This window comes from Triticum aestivum, chromosome 6D (assembly GCF_018294505.1).
Source record: "Triticum aestivum cultivar Chinese Spring chromosome 6D, IWGSC CS RefSeq v2.1, whole genome shotgun sequence".
In the NCBI taxonomy this organism is placed as follows: domain Eukaryota; kingdom Viridiplantae; phylum Streptophyta; class Magnoliopsida; order Poales; family Poaceae; genus Triticum; species Triticum aestivum.
In genome coordinates, this window is record NC_057811.1 from 31246116 (window position 1) to 31250415 (window position 4300).

Consider the following 4300-nt stretch of genomic DNA (forward strand, 5'->3'; position numbering starts at 1 on the left):
CTTCGTCTTCTTATTTTTTATCGGATATGTCGTTGTCGATATACCCCGTGTCCCGATAAATTCAACACGAGGGGGGGGGGTTTGACCTACCCCCTCCCCGATAACATTATTTTCCCATGTATGTATGTCTTCTTGTCGATATAACCCCCTCCCGGATAACTTCGACCGTGATAACTTATACCACGGGAGCACCCCCGGCCCTCTCGCTCGACCAAAACTCTCGAGGACACCCAAACCCTAGAAAAAACGATGTCGGTCTCCTACCCCCTCCCGCCGCGCCCCTACCCTTGAAGCGTTGCCGAGGCCACCCCAAACTCGGAATAAGCTAGGTCTACGTTTGCACTAATATATCCACCTGCTGTCGTGTTTTTGTAATAATTGCCATGTTAATATTTGCAGAAACAATGGAGCACGGACGAGACGAGGAAGCAGAAGAGGTGTTGGGGGACATAATCTTAGCCGGATGTGATGTCTTGTCGTATGTTAACAACAATGATGGTTTGGAAGAACAGGGTGAAGAAGCAGGCTACAGTGATCGAAGAGTGGAGGAGGAAAGACATGATTATGATGGCTCCGGTGACCCAAAGCTGGTGCAAGAAGGAACCCGTGGTGACGGCTCCGGTGACCGAACAGAGTCCGGCCAGGTAAATATATTAGTTAAGCCTGTGCTGACTAGCTAATTGATGCATTCATTGTTTTGGTATGTACACATATTAATTAACTGTTGTCTTTCTTCTTTTTTCTAGCCCTCCGGATTGAGCACAACTTCGGTAAAGAGACAAGGCCCAAAGAGAAAGTTGTGCTCGGATGAAAGGTTTGAGATCACAGCAATCGCGTGCGACGGCCAACCGATTGAACCCATCCGAACAAAGGAAGCATTTGCTGCTCGGTGCGGTGTTCTTTTTAGGGACAAGATCCCGATCAGCATCCACCAATGGTATAAGCCTAAGAAGGAAGACCCTGAGGTGTCTTATGTCAATGATATGCAGAAAGATGATATTTGGACTGAGCTGAAGCTAAATTTCACCCTACCGCCAGAGGAGGATCCGGAGAAGCCAGTTAAAGAGCAATTAATCAAGTCTCATGCTCTTAAGAAGATGGCAGACCTATTCAGGAGGTGGAAGAATTAGCTGAAAACGTTTGTCGACAAAGAAGAGACACCAGAATTCATCGGCAAATATGAGAGGATCAGAGATCACTGGCCCGCATTTGTGGCCCACAAGACATCGGAAAAGAGTAAGAAGTTGTCAGCGACAAACAAGAAAAATGCTGCAAAGAAGAAGCTTCACCATCGCATGGGGTCAGGTGGCTACCTCAAAGCCCGGCCTAAGTGGGCCAAGGCTGAGAATGATCTGCTTGATAAAGGGATCGAACCGGAGACAATGAACTGGCCAGACCGTTGCCGGACTTGGTTCTTTGGGGCTGGTGGAACCTTGGACCCTGTATCAGGGAAGTGCATTTGGATGGACAAGCAAATGAGAAAACCAGTCAAGAGGCTTTAGCACTATATCGATGCAGCACACCAAGGGATGTTCGTTCCAGACAGAGAGAACGACAAGCTCACAATGGCCCTCGGGAACCCTGAGCACCCTGGATGGACACGAGGCACGCCAGGCTCTGTTCCGTGGAAGGCTGGTTTTCCGGACGCAGGCGGTTACAAATGCCAGGAGAGGAGGAAAAAAGTGGAGCAGACCCAAATTCAGAGGCTGCACGAAAGGGTTCAAGCGCTAGAGGAACGAGACGTACCTCGCAGCAATCGACCTGCCGAAACTACCCCCGAAGCTACCCCGCCATCTCAGCGGAGAAGCAGCGTGGCTTCCACCGAGCTGCTTTAGCCGGAGCATGTCTTGACGGCTCCTGCTAGCTACCCCGTGGATGCTATCACGGAGTCTCAACATTGCCACCTTATGACGCGATGGGAGAACTTCAAAGTCAAGGCGGCTGTCGGCTCTGTTCGACCTCCTGAACCCGGCGCAACTTTTCACTGTCGTCCGATTCCAGAAGGATATGCTAGGGTGACGGTGGACGAAATAACGGAGGGATTTGAGGACCTCCAGCTTGACCACCCTACCGGTGAAGGGGAGACTCGGCTGGGTTCTGCTCTGAAGACTCCATGCCTATGGCGGAAGGAGCTCATCAATCTTCCGAACTGGACGCCTCCGGCGAGTAAGGGCACTCCGCCTCCTCCTCCGGCGAGTGATCAGGGCACTCAGCCTCCTTCTCCGGCGCGTGGCGGCACTCCGCCTCCTCCTCCGGCGAGGTGGTCGATATCACTTCTCTCGGTATGCATATGTTCATGATGATCTTCTGTTTCTTTCATTTTCTTACTAGCTAGCGTGTCTAGTCCTCTCTATACGTATATAGTACGTAGTGTCGACCAAGCACGGAGATAAGAGAGGACACTTCTCTCTATTAATTAGCTAGCTAACACAATATATGAAACACCTAAATTAACCCCCAAACCCCCCAACTCCCCCTTCAAAAATAAACAAAAACCCCAGCCCCTGAAATGCTGATGCGTGGATGCCTATTGGTCCCGGTTAGTGCCACCAACCGGGAACAAAGGCCCTCCTGCCTGGGCTTGCCGCACCGGCCACGTGGAGGCCCATTTGTCCCGGTTCGTGTAAGAACCGGGACTAAAGGGCTAGGGCATTAGTAACGACCCTTTAGTCCTCGTTCAAAAACCGGGACAAAAGGCCCTTACCAACCGGGACAGATGACCCTTTTTCTACTAGTGGTAAGGAATAGATAACTCATGAGTAATACCAAGTTCATCAAGATAGTCATCAAGACCAGAATACTTGAACTCATTCCATTGTCACTTCTGATGTGCTTGATCTTTACACCAAAGTTGGTTGAAGCCCTCGAGGAAAATCGTTTGAAGACTTCCTGCACTTCATGTTTGTAAGTGACAATATGTACCCAAGTGTAACGAGAGTAATCATCAACAATAACAAAGCCATAGAGAGATGCATCATTTGTGACTGCTGAGTAATGGTTAGGACCGAAGAGATCCATATGAAGCAATTCAAATGGTCGAGTAGTTGTCATGATAGTCTTTGCTGGATGCTTAGCCTTGGTCATCTTTCCAGCTTCATAGGCTCCGCAAAAGTGATCCTTGAGGAATTTGACATTCTCAATGCCAATGACGTGCTTCTTCTTCGCAAGCGTGTGCAAATTCCTCATGCCTGCTTCTTGTCACCAGTCATGTGATTTGTACATCCACTATCGAGGACCCACTCAGTGGCTTTGGGTTGATCATCTTGCAGATGAATTAGTGCAGCTTACGAACTTCATATACTTCATCAGTGAAGAATATGACACACTACTAGAAAAAGGCCTACTAGTGGCGGACCAGTTTTGCCTACTAATGGCGCACTACTGGTGCGCCACTAGCATCACGCCACTAATAATTTTTACTAATGGCGCACCGCTGGTGCGCCATTAGTATATGCCACGGTGCGCCATTACTATCTGACTTAGTAATGGCGCACCACATAGAAGTGCGCCATTAGTAACAATTTTTTTTCAAATATTTTTCAGAAATATTTTTTTTTAAGTTTTCCAGAAAAAAAATTTTATTTTTTTTTCAGAAATATTTTTTTCAAAAAAATTTCAAAAAAAATTTCCAAATGTTTTTTTTCAATTTTTCTTAATGTCGGGTCACTATGGCTTAATCTCAGGCCCGAGCACGCTTAACTTCGCGGTTCTATCCAACCCCAGCACCACCTCACTTAACAGCCACTTGTTGATATATCTATCATATCAATCCTATTAAACCTTGTTGATGTCTAGGACTTTGTTCATATTCATGAGTATGATGAAATTTTGAAAAATATTTCAAACTTCCTGTCATATTACGAATCATTTTTTGAAAAAAAAAATTCAAAACCAATATTTTATTTCTGTTACTAGTGGCGCACCTAGCAACCGGTGCGCCACTAGTAAGTTTGAAAATTTTTGAATTTTTTTGCGTCTAGATCTTGAAAGCCCCGTATCTTTTTTTCTGTTAGGTTTTTGAGGATTTTGAAAATGTTTAACGGGGTTCCCATATAGATGATTTTTCGAGGATTTTGAAAATGTTTAACGACTTTTCGAGTAGATGATTTTTCATATAAAAAACTTTTTCATCCGAGTTCGTATGCAAAAGTTATGCCCATTTTAAGAAATTCCAGAGAGATTTTGCAAATAAAGTCGGAATTCATATTTGTTAATTTTCCCAACAACTAGAACACATATCACATGGGAAACTTATTTTATTTTATTTTTTTGACATTTCCATCATTTTCTTATATTTTTT